The sequence below is a fragment of the Mustela erminea genome, chromosome 8 (assembly GCF_009829155.1).
Source record: "Mustela erminea isolate mMusErm1 chromosome 8, mMusErm1.Pri, whole genome shotgun sequence".
Taxonomy (NCBI): Eukaryota; Metazoa; Chordata; class Mammalia; order Carnivora; family Mustelidae; genus Mustela; species Mustela erminea.
In genome coordinates, this window is record NC_045621.1 from 96,808,442 (window position 1) to 96,824,413 (window position 15,972).

General features: G+C 39.9%; 1 protein-coding gene across 10 annotated transcripts in view; it reads left to right on the forward strand.

Annotated features, from left to right (window-relative positions):
* Positions 1–15,972, forward strand: part of NCKAP5 (NCK associated protein 5) — a 970,240-nt gene that overhangs the window by 371,689 nt on the left and 582,579 nt on the right. The window contains exon 1 of one of the 10 annotated variants that reach the window (XM_032354096.1): positions 12,991–13,069. The exons of the other annotated variants lie outside the window; for them this stretch is intronic. The gene's annotated coding sequence lies outside the window, so the exon portion shown is untranslated. Of the gene's footprint in view, positions 1–12,990; positions 13,070–15,972 lie in introns of those variants that run through there. 10 annotated transcript variants of the gene reach the window in all.

Consider the following 15,972-nt stretch of genomic DNA (forward strand, 5'->3'; position numbering starts at 1 on the left):
CAGGCAGAGAGAGGAGGAAGCAGGCTCCCGCTGAGCAGAGAGCCCGATGTGGGGCTCAATCCCAGGACCCTGGGATCATGACCTGAGCTGAAGGCAAAGGCTTTAACCCACTGAGCCACCCAGGCGCCCCTTTTTAATTGTTTTTAATTGGGCGAAATTGTTTTCTTAGTTCTGGCTGCTATAACAAAATAGCATAAACCTGGTGGTTTATCAACAACAAATTAATCTTATAGTTCTGGAGGCTGAACGTCTGTAATCAGGATGCCAGTGTGGTTGCGACCTGATTTCTTGTGTCCTTTCTAAGTTGCAAATCGCTGATTTCTTGTGTCCTCAGCCTCCTGGTCCCCTCACATGGTGGAGAGCTGGGAGGAAGCAAGCTCTCTCGGGGCTCTTCTAAGAGCAGTAATCCCATCAATGAGGACTCACCCTTCTGACCTCATCAGTCCCAACCACCTCCCAAAAGCTCCACCTCTTAATAGCATCGTATCTGGAGGAAGGCCTTCCATGTACGAATTTGTTGTGAATGAAAACATTCAGTCCATAGTAACTGTTAAAGACATATTTGCTTTATAAAAATAATTAGAAAGTTTTTCTTCCTTTTGACTGTTCTGGAAAAAAAAAAAAGGAACATTTGAATGGTCTAGGCTTGAGGCTTTGTTAGAGTTCTCAAGTGAAATGACAGAGCCTGCAGGTTTTTGCCTGGGTTACTGTATTAATTATTTTCTTTATTCTTTTAGAGAAGTTGATCTGATTGAGTTTTCTATCCTGAATAGAACCAATTTAGTAAATATCTTTTCCAAAGATTTATTCCATTTTATCTATATTTTCAAATTTCGTTCCGTAGAGATGACATCTATAAAGTAGCCTCTTATTTTTTTTTTTCTGTTTCAGTGGTAATTTCCTATTGCCATTTCTTATCTTGCATCTTTGTGCTTCCTTCCCCCCCCCCTTCTTGTTTTTAGATCGAATTATGGAGGGGTCCGTTTCAAAGAAACAAGCTGGATTTTTATTTCTTAGCTAAGTTTAATTACTTTGCTGTTCTCTGCTTCAGTACATTTTGCTCTTACCATTGTCTCCTTGTGCTTCCCTTGATTAATTTTCCTCTTTTAGGCTTTTAAGCTGAGAATGTAGTTTATTTATATCCTTACATTTTTACTGTTCAGTGTGCTAATAATTTTTCTGTGACCACAGCTTTAAATGCAGCCAGTTGTTTTATCATTATTTTTTAGAAAAGTTTGAAGTTCATTTTGAGTAGTCTCTTTCATTTGAGAGTTGCTTAAAAATTGTTTCTCCAAGTCACTGAAGAGAGGAGGACTTTTCATTTTCTGATTTTGGTCATTAATTTATGGTCTTATTGTATTGTTATCAGCACTTTTTTTTTTTTATAGTTCTACTTTAGGAACATACTGATGTTTACTTTAAGACTTAACGTATGATGAGAGTTTTTGCATGTGTCAAGTGTGTGTGTGTGTGTTGTGAGACTTTCCCCCAAGCAAGTACATAGGTATAGAGCTGCTGTGTCTTAGATCATGAGTAACTTGTTTTTATCTGCAGCATGGAAGAGTTGTTTTTCTACACATGCTCACCAACACATGGTTAACCAATGATTATTTTTTTGTGATTACGATAGGCATGGATGGCATAATGTTTTACTGTCATTTTAGGTTGTATTTCCTAAGTAATGAGATTAGCACTTTAATATATGTTTTGCCATTTATTAAATTATTCTGCGAACTGTCTATTCATATACTTCCCCTTTTTAAAACAAGTTTCCTACCTCTTGGTAGTTCTTCATAAATTTGGAATAGTGATTCTTATTAGGATATATATGTTTCAAAAATATTCTCCTAAACTGTGCCTTGACTTTTCTTTTTCTTCAGATAATTTTTTCCCTACAGAGATTTAATAATTCAGTGTAGTGAAATTCTTCATTTACTTTGCATCTGAGATAATTTAAAAGTCTTCTCCAAAACATTCTTCAAAAAGTTTTAAGATTTGCTTTTTACATTCAGAAGTTTTTTTTTAAAGACTTTAGTTTTTAAATAGCAAATTTAAGTTTACAGTGAAACTGATAAGAATGTATAGAGATTTCCCATGCTCCCTTTGCATCGGCACATGCGTAACCTCCTTCAATCTCTAGAATGGTATATTTTTACCAACAGTGAATCTATGTTGACATGTCATGATCACCCCACGTCCATAGTTTATCTTAGGTTCGCTCTTGGTGTGCATCCTGTGGGTTCAGACAAATGCATAATGGCATATCCATCCTTTTAATATCATGCAGGGTATTTTCACTGCCATCAAAATTCTCCTGTTCATTTCTCTACTTATTCATCTCTCCTACTCACCTTGCTCTTAAGAACCACTGTTTTTTCTCTGTTTGTTTGATTTGTTTTATTGTTTCCACAGTTTTGGCTCTTTCAAAATGTCAGTTGGAATCTAACATCACATAGCCTTTTCAGATTGGCTGCGTCCACTTAGTAATATACACTTAAGGTAACTCTGTGTCTGTTCACAGCTTGATGGTTCATTTTTTAGTGCTGTTTGATGATCCATTGTCTGCATGTATCATGGTCTAGTTATCCGTTCACCTACTAGAGGACATCTTGGTCGCTTCCAAGTTTTGGAATTATGAATAAAGATGCAGTAAACATCCATGTGTAGGTTCTTAGGTCGACATAAGTTTTCAATTCTTTTGGATAAATGCCAAAGAACACAATTGCTAGATCCCATGGTAAGAGTATGTTTGGTTTTGTAAGAACCTGTCCAGCTTTTTTCCAAATTGGCTCAACTATTTTATATTCCCACCACCAACTTGTGAGAGGTCCTGTTGCTCCACATTCTCACTGCTGGAGGGTGTCGTCACTGGATTTTGGCCATTTTAACAGATATAGAGTGGTATCCCATTATTGTTTTAATTTGCATCCCCTTGATGGCATGATGTGGAACACCCTTTCATATGCGTATTTGCCATCTGTATATCTTCTTAGGTGAGGTATCTGTTAAGGTCTTTGGCCTGTTTATAATAGGGTTGTTTTCTTATCAAATGTATCTTTTACAAATATTTTCTCCGAATCTGTGGCCTGTCTTCTCATTTTTTCAGTGTTATATTTCACAGAGAGAAGTTTTTCATTTTAATGAAGTCCAGCTTATCAGTTATTCCTTTGATGAATTATGTTTTTGGTGATGTATCTAAAAAGTGTCACTGTACCTAAGGTCATTAGGTTTTTCCCTATGGCACCATCTAAGAGTTGAATAGTTTTGTGTTTTAAATTTAGGTCTGTTAGGGCACCTGGGTGCCTCAGTCATTAAGCAGCCACCTTCAGCTCAGGTCATGATGACAGAGTCCTGGGATCAAGCCCCACATTGGGCTCCCTGCTTGGCAGGAAGCCTGCTTCTCCCTCTCCCACTCCCCCTGCTTGTATTCCTTCTCTCTCACTGTGTCTCTCTCTGTCATATAAATAAATAAAACCTTAAAAATTAATTAATTAATTAATTAATTAAGGTCTTTGATCCATTTATGTTAGTTTTGTGAAGGGTATAAAGTCTATTTCTAGATTGGCTAATTGATCAATGGTATGTGAATGTCCTGCTGTCCTAGCACCATTTGTTGACATGATTATCTCTGCCCCATTGTATTGCCTTTGCACTTGCAAAAATAAGTTGACTGTATTTATGGGGATATGTTTCTGATCTCTCCATTCTGTTCCATTGATCTTTCTGTCTTTTCACAAACACCACAGTGTTTTGATTATTATAGCTTTATAGTAAGTCTTAAAATTGGGCAGGGTCAGTCCCTCCAACTTTATTCTTCTCTTTCACACATTTAGTTTTTAATCTGAGTTTATTTTTTGTGAATGGTCTGAGGTAGGGTTCTAATTTTGTCTTTTTTATTCAGATACAAAGTGGACCTGATGCCATTTTTTCAATAATCAATCCTTTCCGTTCTAACTCATGGCGCCATTTGTCCTACACCTCAATCCCATCTATGTGAGTCGGTTTCTTGGCTCTCTTTGTATTCATTGATGCAATTATCTCATTTATTTGTTTAACTGCAAGTACATTGCATGACCCTTTTTTGGATGTTAGTGCAGTCACTCTTCTTAAAGATTAGTTGGTTATTTTGGACCTTCTTTTTTATAAGAATTTCATGATCAGTCGGTGCAGTTCATTGTATAAACCTCCTGGGATTTTGATTGATATTTCACATTTAAAGATTAAGTCAGGAGATTGAGTTTTTCAGTCTAACCCTATGTTTTCCTACTCACTTAGCTCTTCTTTTATGCCTTTCAACAAAGTAGTCACTATAAAGTTTTTATCACGTCTTTGTGTTTATTCTTATATGCCTTCTGAATATTATTATTTTAAATGAGATCTTATTAAAAAAGTTACATTATTAATAATTTGGCACCTTTCTTAGGACACTATTTTAGTTCTTTTATCAAGTTAACATGCTACTGTCTTCATATACCTGATGATTTGCCTTTAGTTTCTCTTTAGTTTTCTATGGAGATAATACTGACTATAAATAATGATAGTTTTATTACTTTCTCATTCTTATACCTTTTTTTCTTTATGTCATTGCTCTAAGAGCTAGAAAATGTTGAACAGAAGTCATTATGGGGCATTACTGTTTAGAACAAAAACTTAATGGAAATGTCTTAAATTTCATTATTTAGTATCATGTATGCTATAGATTTTTTGGTAGACACCTTTATCAACTTAACAGAGTTCCCTTCTATTCCTACTCTGTGAAAGATTTTTGTTTTTGAATCATGAGTAAATATTGAATGTTACTGAAATGTTCAGCAACTATTGAAATAATATCTTTTAAAAATCTTCTAATATATATATATATATATTTGCAAATTAATAGCTTTTTCTTGGGGCAAATCACCTTTGTATTATAGAGTAAACCTTATTTGGTCATACCACATTATTACCATTATCATGGTTATTATTTATTATGTTGGCAGATTCTGCTTTATTTAGGATTTTTGAGATATTTGTTAATATTTTTCCCAATATCCCCTATTTTACTTTTAGTATCAAAGTAATTCTGGATAACTCATAAAAAGCCTTTCCTCCTCTCTCTTCCTTTTCTCTCCCATTTCTCCCCCTTCTTTCTTTCTCCTCCTCCCTGCTATTTCTACCACCTAGAACTCTTTCTGTAAGATAGGGATATTAGAGTTTTTGTATTGTTTTTAAGTTTTATAAAAATTGCATTTAAAAAGTGGGCCTACAATTTAACAATAAAGAGACAAATAACCCAATTTAAAACTGGGTATAGGAATAGAAAAAAATTTCTCTAGACATGATGTACAAATAACCAAAAAAGCAGATGAAAAGATAAAGAATGATATTAGCCATCAGGAAAAGGCAAATCAAAATCACAACAGAATACCACTTGAAACCACAAGGATGGCTATAATCAATAACAAATAATAATAAATGTGGGAGAATATATGGAGAAATTGGAAACTTCCTATGTAGCTGATGGGAATTAAATGGTATAGCTGCTTTGGGACGCAGTTTAGCAGTTCTTCAAAATGAATATAGTTATCATAGGACCCAGAAATTCTAGTCTTCTATATATATACACTGGAGAAATGAAAAAGTTGGCACATGGAGGTTTTTAGCAGCATTGTTTACAATAGCCACAGAGTGGAAACAACCAGGAAGTCTCTGAACTGATGAATGGATAAATGCAATGTAATATATGCTTATAATGGAATATTATTTGGCAATAAGGAGGTACGGAGTACAAATAGACACTACGACATTGGCAGATCTCAAAAACATTATGCTAAGTAAAGAAGCCAAATGAAAAAGGTCATATACTGTATGGTGCATTTATAGGAAATGTCCAGAATAGGCAGAAATAGTGGAAATAAAAAATAGGTTATTGGTTATCTTGGGCTGGAGAATGAGGAGTGTACACATAGGTACTATGTGTTTCTTTTTGGGGTGATGAAACTCTTCTAAACTTAAGTGATAGTGATGGTTGCACAACTTACATGTGCTATAAATAAACAAATTGTGCACTTTAAATGGGTGAATTTTATGATATGTGACTTACATCTCATTAAAGAGGTTTAGAACATTTGGACCTATTGGTTATATGTAATTTTTTTTTCAAATATGAAGTTCTATGAAATTGTTTAAGATTCTGTTGATTCTTGAGTGAGTTTATTAAATGTTCTATTTTAAATTTTAGGACATTGATCATTTTACCAGTGTTTTCAAACTTACTGCCATAAAGTTGCTCATACTGAAGTACTTCTATTATTTAAAATCTCTGTTGTATTCTCAGTTGTGTAGCTCTTTTTATTTCTAAGCTTGCTAACTCATGTTGCCTCTGTTTTTCACTGGTTTAAGTAAATATTGTTCTATTGATCCCATACTAATGCTTTGTGTTCTGTTTTATTAAACTTTGATTTTTACCTTTATTATTTCCTCTATTCCTCTTATTGTTATTCTTTTTCTATCCTTTTTGGTTAGTTGCTTTGCGCATTCATTTTCTATTTTTTTTTCATTTCTAGACTGTGCACTAAAATTTTTAATTTTCCACTATATATTGCTTTAGTTCCTTTCATTGTGGAAATTATGATACACAGTAGTTTTAAGACACCAAATTCTATCTTTTCACATTTCTTTATACTGAATTATTGACCCACTTATATCAATTATTGATCCTATTATAATTATTAGAAGTTTATAGTTTTTCACTTTTTATTAAGAAAAAAATCAAATATGTAGAAAAATTAAAAGTTGAGGAGAATGAAACACTCATCTATCCATAAATTAGCATCAAAACATATTAACATTTTTGTTTCATGCGTATATACTTTTTCCAAAATGAATAGTAAACGACATGATACTTCAGCCCTAAATACTTTAGCATGTGTCTTTTTTTAAAATTTTTTATTTTATTTATTTATTTATTTATTTATTTATTTATTTGACAGACAGAGATCACAAGTAGGCAGAGAAGCAGGCAGAGAGAGAGCGTGCAAGAGAAGCAGGCTCCCTGCTGAGCAGAGAGCCTGATGTGGGGCTCCATCCCAGGACCCCAGGATCATGATCTGAGCCAAGGCAGAGGCTTTAACCCTTTGAGCCACCCAGGAGCCCCAGCATGCGTCTTTTTAAAATATGGATCACTTCTTTTTAACCACAATATCATGTTTAAGCCTTGGCAAAAATTTTTAAAATAACTTATTTATTTATTTTTGCAAGAGAGAGCAAGCATGAGAAGGGGGATGGGGCAGAGGGAGAAGCAGACTCCCCGCTGAGCAGGGAGCCCAAGATGGGACTTGATCCCAGGACACTGGGATCATGATCTGAGCTGAGGATAGATGCCTAACTGACTGAGCCACCCGGGCATCTTACCCTTAGCAAAATTAATAAAAATTCTATACCAGTCTTATTTCCCTTTGTTTAGTTGTCCCCAAAATGTCCTGGATAGGTGTCCATTTTGGAGAAAGATCCAACCCCATGACTTTCACTTAGTTATGACTATCTCGTTTCACTGATTTTAGTCTTTCTACTTTCTTCCATTTATGGACATTGACTTTCTGAAGAAATTCAGAGCATCCTTCATCCTGTATAGGCCTCATTGTTTTCTTGCAGCGCCATTTATTTAATTCTCTAGATTGTGTATTTTTTGTAAGCTGGAAATGGTGTCAAAAGCCTTACTTAGACTCAGGTTAAATCTTTTTTTTTTTTTTTTTCCCAATGAAGACGTCAGAAGGTGCTATGCACTTCTCATTATAGCGTCATATAAGGAAGAACATGTCAGTGGATCTCTCCCTTGTAAAACATAACTTTTTGCCTTGGTAGTTAGCAAACATTATGAAGTGATATTTGCTAACATATCAATGTTCAGTTTCCCATCCCTCTTTTACCATCTTTCAGCATCTATTGATGATCTTTATTTGGATCAATTATTTCACTGGGGATTATGAACGAAAATGTTTCTGAGGTAAGCTTCCTCTTTTCAAATGGGAAAGCACTATAATTCCCCTACCAAAGCAAAAACATAAACAGAACAAAACAAAACACACACACACACACACACACACACACACACACACACAATTCTTTATTCTTTTAAAAAATATTAAGGTATAACTTACATTCAGTAAAATTCACCACTTCTTAAGTGTGTAATTCAGTGAGTTTTACAGTTTTGTAACTACCACCACAATCGTGATATAGCATATTTGTCACACACCAGATACTTGCCTTGAGCCTCTCTGAAGCGCCTCCCATATTCATTCCCTACCCCATGCAACAACTAATCTGCTTTTTGTTTCTAGAATATTTTAGAACCAAATGGAATCAAATAAAAGCCAGTGGCAAAGTATGATATTCCTTCAGCTGGCATGATGCCAACATGATTTTTAGATTCATACACATTGTTACCTCTACAGATACAGTTGACCCTTGAACCATGTGGACGCTTGGGTTGGTTCCATATCTTGGCTATTGTAAATAATGCTGTAATAAACATAGGGGTGCATACCTCTTTTCCTTTGTGATTTTCATTTGCTTTTCTCCAGTGACTAAAAGTAATGAGCAACTTTTCATACAATTATCTGACATTTTTATATCTTTTTTTTTGCTAATGTGTTCAGAATCTTATGCTCATTTTAAGTGAGTTATCACAAGTTGTAAGATTACTCATAGAAGTGTGTTTTTTAAACTTATGTATGTATGTGAGTTATTTATTAATAATTTAATTTTACCAAACATGGTTGGAGAAAGTATTTGATATGAGACGTGTGGTCTAGAAGTCTTTATCTATTGACATTGCTTAACAAATAAGAAATATACAATGTTTCCCAGGTCTGTTCCCTCTTAAAAACCTTGTCCCACTTCTATATTTCTTCATTTAAAGAACAGAAGTCCCCTGCTAAATCATCCATGGACAATAATTTGAGAAATACTTTGCAGCTTAAGGCATTTAATTCTTTCATTGATTCACTACTTAATTCAGTATACCCTGAATGTCTTTCAAGCACGTGAACATTAGGTAGGGGCTAGGACACCTAGGGTGTTGTATTGGAAACAGATGGTAGACCATTAAGTTATCTAGAAACCTTGATAAACTGTCTCATAGCTTTCCTCTGTTTTCCTTTGGGTTTTTCTACAGAGCCAGTCATATCGGGAGACTGTAACTAGCACATGACTCCCTTCTTACTGGGTTTCTGGATGAGCTCCCTCTCCTGGTTTGCCTTCTCCTTCATTAGCTCCCCTCAGGGTGGTTGGTCTCTTGTGCTGGTTGCTCTTCATCTTCTTGACTATCTAAAGTTGGAATGACTCAGGATTCTGTCCTGAAATATCTTCTCTTTTTTAACTGTACTCACAGCCTTAATGACCTACCTGATGAGATGGATTTATTTTAACTGTCTGTACTTTATTCGGCTCCCAAATTCACATCTCCACCCGCAACTTGCGCCCTGAACACAGTCCTTGAATGTTTACTCAGCTGCCTATTCATTAACTCTTTTTGGTTGGTAAACCCCAATAATAACAGTCACAACCACCAACACAAGCTTCACTAACACAAAATCCACCGCCACAAACATTTTTATGGCCCTCACCAAAAGCCAGGGATTATTCTAAGAGCTTTGCATAATTTCACTCTATTTAAAATTTAATTTCAGGGCACCTGGGTGGCTCAGTTGGTTAAGCAACTGCCTTCGGCTCAGGTCATGATCCTGGAGTCCCAGGATCAAGTCCCACATCAGGCCCTTTGCTCATCAGGGAGCCGGCTTCTCCCTCTGCCCCCGCCCCTTTCATGCTCTCTCTCTCTCTCAAATAAATAAAATCTTTTAAAAAATCTTTAAAAAAAATTTCATAGGTTTCCCAATCCTAATACATACAAAACCAAACCCCTGATTCTTCTACCATATTTGCTCTACCCTTAGTCTTCCATGTTTCAATTAATAGCAATTCCAAGGTGAAACACTTAGAGTTATTTTTTTTACTTCTTTTGTTTTTCCTAACCCCTATCCCAAGCAGATACCACTGGCTTTCAATGAAAAACAATCCCAAATTGCCAGCAGTTCTCATACTTCTTGCTGTGGTCTTGTTCAAGCCCTCTTCTTTCACCTCGATTCTTACAATAGCCTAACAACAGATTTTCCCATGGCCTCCCTCTTTTTCCACCTATACTTTGTAATAGTATAGACAGAATGGTCCATTAAACAAAAGTCAGCTCATGAAACTTCTCTCCTCAAAACCTTCTGTGTCTCTGGCCTTCCAGATCCCCTAGGTTAAAAACAAGTCCTTAAATTTGCCCGTTTGGCCCCACCCAGTGATCTGTCCTTTCAGACTAACCCCATCAATCTGTTTCATTCCTACTGTTCCTAGACCTCACTGGATACAACTATCTCTACGGGCCACTGCACCAGCATCTTGCTCAGACACCTGCATGGCTTACCTTTTCCCTCACCTCCTTTAATCACACTTACATTCTTACTGAGCCCTCTTTTTTTTTTTTTTTTAAATTTATTCATTTGACAGAGAGAGAAATCACAAGTAGGTAAAAAGGCAGGCAGAGAGAGACAGGGAAGTAGGCTCCCTGCTGAGCAGAGAGCCTGATGCAGGGCTCAATCCCAAGACCCTGAGATCATGACCTGAGCTGAAGGCAGAGGCTTAACCCACTAAGCCACCCAGGCGCCCAAGCCCTCTTTTTAAACATGAATACCACCCAGCCTTCTTTGTTTTATTTTTCTTCATAAAACTGATTGCCTCATAATGGAGAATAATGGAGAATTTGATTTCCTTATGTATTCTTTTCCAATGTCTTTCTTCCCCTCCAGAGTGTAGGTTCCATAAGGCCAAAAATTTCTGGTTTCTTTTTTTTACTCATATATTCTAGTACTAATACATTGTAAACAGTAAGTAATTGAAAGAACTAGACAGGATATGTTTTAAAGTAAGAACCATGTTGATGAATCTTTTAATAAAAAGTTTTACTATTAATAAGCACATGAAACAACAACAATGAAAACCTCAGACTTCTGAATATTGATAAAAAATGCCTTAAAATCTGATCCGTAGTTGCCCTTGACTTAGATTATTTACTTACTGGGAAAAGTAACAGTTGAACCTCATTTTCCCTCACCTATCAAGTCATACTGATGTATGTGATTTTGAGCCCGACCCATAAATCAGAATTTCAAGCCATCAGAGATTCTCCACAGTGAGAATTTGGCACTCACCAAATGCCCATAGTTGCATGTTGCTATATGGTAAGCACCAGTGGGCTATAACATAAGTAAAAAACACAGATAGATAAGCCTAGATAAGTGGATGCTTAATGTGGCTTGCCCAGATTTCACAACTACAGCATAAAGCAAAAGAATGACTTGAGCACTAATTTCAAACTCTGTTCAATTTCCACAGGATACATATTTTTGCCTGGTTCTCACACCTATCTGAATCAATCGCTTAAAACTTCCCCCTTCAACGTTTCAGCTGGTGATTTATCCAGTGAATTATTTTCCCCAACAAATACTGTCCTTCAGGATAACTGAACATTTTGTAGCACTTAGAAGAATGTACAAAACCAGACCTGATCCCATGGGTTGTATGCTTGATGCCTGAAGACTTGTTTATGTAGATCTAGGACTAGGACTACTGTTACTTTTATATGTTCATTTTTTAAAAAAACCTTTGTCCTAATCCTTGTAAAGCTATAACCACTAGAATGATGTGTGGCTCATACTGAAGTGGCATATTAAAACAGTTCGAAGTATATTATTATTGAACAGGGCACCTTATTTGATCTGCAGAAGAAACTATTTTAGTTTGGAAAAAATGTCAGTTTTAGAAGTCGTCATTTTCTGTTAAAATAGGTTGTCTTTAAAAAACATTTTCACGAGAAAATAGGAAAATTATGAAAACTCTTTAAGCTCTACCTGGAGCTAAACTGAGTTCAGCATTTTCTTTTCCAAAACAAATGTTCCTTTTATCTCCTAAAGTGCCAACAGGACAAAACGGGCTGTGCTTCTTCATAAGTTACAGGCGGGTTGTCCTTCCACAAGCTTTATTCCCAAATGTATTGGGAATCAACTTCTGACTCCAGACGAATGGCTGTTAGTTTCAGCTCTTACCTGCCAGTTACAATAGTTTGGGTATCTGTGCCAGTCTCTGGGTCAGCCTGATGATAAGATTACAGGACCTGTTTCTTTAGTTCATTAGTTGAAATTCGTTCCACCTCGAACCAACAGGCAGGGGTTTGGGATGGGGGTGGGGTATGCCAGGGCCTGCCAGGGTGGTTTGATTGTTTTTACTGGGAACTGGGAAAGAAAAACATTATTTCGCTTTTGGGATCCCCATTTCCCGTTTCAGTTCCTCTGTTTGGGGCAGACAATGGAAGCCTCTAGGCCCCTCTTTCCCAGAGCCTTGTCCCTGTCACCCCCTCGCCCCTGTCTCCCCCTCCTCACCGTCCCGCCCCTCACCCACCGGCTTCCCCAACTCCGGCTCCAGGCGGAGATTTGTCAGAACCGTTCGGTTGAGACTGATTATGATTGCAGCAGATGGGCTGGATTTGACAGCCCGATCCTAAGCAGCTTCTGATGGGGGTGCCGCGGAGGGGCGGGGAGGGGGAGAAGGTGGGGGGCGGGAATCTGTGGGCCGGAGCCGCCCGGTAGGAGCGCACTGCGCAGCCCCGCCAGGCGCTCGAGGGCAGCTCTTTAACGCGCCTCCGGGAGGAAAGTGGCACGCAGACCCGAGGGGCCTCCCGGCACGCGGGCGAAACGTCCCATTGCGGGGCGGGCGCGGAGACACCCGGAGGCGGGCGCGGGGAGACCCGTGGAACACAACAAAGCGGAAGAGCGCAGCGGAGCGCGCGGTGTCCCGGCTGCCGTGGGCTGTGCCGCGTGCGTGGCCCGCGCCGCCTCTGCGCGCTCCGGACCTGGCAAGTTTGTCAACTCCGGGCTCTGCGGCCGACGCCTGGCTGCCCACGAAGGGATAGCACTGCAGGGTCTGCCTCCAGGGAGGGTGGCAGCCACCTCGCCCCCGCCCCGCTGCAAAATGCTCCGGCACAGGCCAGGTAAGGAGACGCCAGCCCCCGCCCCGCCCAGGCGCGCCGCGGCGCCCGAAGCTCGGGCTTCTCCGCCGGCCATTCAGTCCCCTTGCTCCCACCGGACCCCAAGGACTCCCTGCATCTGTGCCTTCTCCCGTGGCCTCCTCGGTCCACCTCTGCCCTCCACAGCCTCCCTGGCTGTCGTCCTTCTTTCCCACCTTACCGGATCCCAACAGCAGGGGGAGAAGTTCGGGGAGGTGGCGCGAGGTTACGGCTCTCCTCCGCAAGTGCCGGCGCTCGGACACCCCTGACACCTGAGGCAGGAAGGTGGGTGGGAGCCCGGTGCGTGTGCCTCATCCATTTCGCGGCTCACACGCAGTCCGAGCACCACACAACACACACACACACACACACACACACACACACACACACACAGCACAACCTCCTTTCCACCTGTGGGGCCTCGCTTTTGTGCTGGAAGTGCAAACGAAAACACTCACACGTGCAGACAATTCCATGTTGGCATTCTCCAGAGACTCCCGAAGGGTGGAGGGGTGGTGGGGGAGGGAGAGCGGATCTTTAGAACCCCGACCCACCCACGGCGCAGTACCGGCGCTTCTTCTGTCACTTGGCCTTGGCACTCCTGTTCAGGTGCCAGCAGAGCGAGGTACCTCCAGGAGGGGACGGGAGGCTGCTGAGCTTGGCAAGGGCATTGCTGTGCCACCAGAAACCCCTTAACTTCCCATCCGTAGGGACCAGTGGCCTGGTCTGCTACCTGGTCTGGCCCTAGCAGGGCACGCCCCCACCTCCACCTGGCCCATTCTCATTCCCAATCCCTCTCCCTGGCCCTTGCCCATCACCAGTGAGGCCCTGATCAGGTCTTCCCAGCTCAGGGCCTGTAACCCTGACTGCCCCTCCTTCGCTGCTGCTTTGGCCCCAGCTCGCCAGGAGCCGGGAGTGTGTGCCCTGTTGCTACTGGCAACTGCCTGTACCGAAAGCTCAGCCCCCAAAGCAGCTTAATGCTGATTGATGGGCAGAAATACGATATTTTCTGGAGCTTAGCAGCCGCTGGTGCATGGGCCCTCCCTGCTGCTGAAGCCCTGCAGACCTCCCGGGTAGTAGGCGTTCTTCCTTTCCTCTAGTAGGCCCACCTCACCCACCCCTTAGGAAAAAAGTGTGTTAGTGTATCCTCATCTTCCAGAGTTAAATTCGGTGCCAGCATTTGCTTTCCTGAGTAACCAGTGGCAGCCCTCGAGTTTCCCTTCTTGTTCTCAAGGCTTCTGTTGAGTTGGATAGCTGAGGCCCCTGTTTGTGGACACTGCCACCTTCCTTTCTCTTTTCATTTTCCACTTTTTCGCACACCATTTTCTACATATAGGTGCTTAAAATAGATCAACACTTTAATGACCTATTAAGGCTTATAGAAGGCTCATAGAAGCTTCTTCTAAAAATAATCCATTTCACATCAATATCTCTTCTTCCTCTACTTCTCTCCTCCCACAGAGAGTTTGGTCATTTCCACTGTGGAAAGACACAACCTGACAATAAGCCCATTGGTGGGATAAACTTTGTTGCCTTTGTGTTTTGTTCTGTTTTGTTTTTCATTTTAACTCCCTCATGCTCATTACTGTAGCCTTTTTCTAGGAGGGCAGCCTTCCTGAACTAATACAAATTTATATGACTAATGGAAATACCTGCCCCAATCTATACCCTTGCCCCTCCTCCTGAGTACTGACTGCAAAGGGCCAGATTTCATTATCAGGGGATTTATCTTTAGAAGAACTTGTCCTGCAGTATTTCTTTCCACCACGGGGGTATTTTTGGCAAAGTATTTTCATTATCTCAGTTGACATGCCCAGCTTCCTTTTGCCTGTGGGCATGAGTTTAGATAAACATGTGATGTTTTAAAATCATTCATTTATTCATCCAAACAAAACTTTCTCAAGAGCCCCACCCCCGCCACCCCGCCCCTTCTTGGGCACCAATGTAGGCCCTGGGTTGGGAATGGAGCAAAGACACGACCCAAATGTCTATTAGCCTTTTAAAGCCCAGATCACAACCGGATTGTGGTTATTGCTATTATGGTTAATATTATAACAGCACACTACATAGGAATGGGACTTCACAGTTTACAAACAGCTTTCACGGGCTTTATCTCCTTTAATCCTGGCAGCAGGAATTGTAAATAGCAGTGATTCCACCTAAAGGCCCAGTAATGCTCACCAATCCTGCTTAACCAAAAAGAGAAAGAATCTTGCAAATCATCACAACAGCTGATGGAGCTTTAAAACACAGAATAAACAATTCAGAAGAAGCTTAGGAAGCTTAGTTACTGGAATGCAGCTTAGAGAGGCTGAGTGCAATGCATGGAACATGCACACTCCGAGGAAGACACCCTGGGAAGAAACTCCATCCTCAGACGGTGGTGGCTCAGTGAGCTGAGGGCGGCTGGAGGTGGCGACTTTCCAGGCTTCTGGACTGTTGCCTTATTCGAGGATCTAAAAAGGGGATGAAAGTGTAAGCACAAAGTTGCTGGGAGACTAGCAAATTAAGCAAAATGAGTAGGCAGTGATGTTACTTTCTTTAGCTATAAAGCATTCTTGAGATATCCGCAAGTTGCTAGTGTATATTTACTTTAGAAATGAAGCAATTTTCTGTACTTAGAGCATCAAAAACGAGTTTGTGTGCCTTGGGTGAACCATATGAAGACAATTAAGGTTTTGGTCATTTTTACCCATTACTTTGAAAACTGGGGATGTCTCAGGTGGATAAATAGCAGTTTTGCCTTTTTTAAAAATTATCATTTATAGAGAGAATGTGCATAAGGCTTTCCTGTAGCTGGGTTCGTTTTCTTCATTTCATCGTTTTCGCAATCAACGTGGAGGGAAGACTTTCTCACTTCCCGGCTGTGAATATCATTCATGACTTTT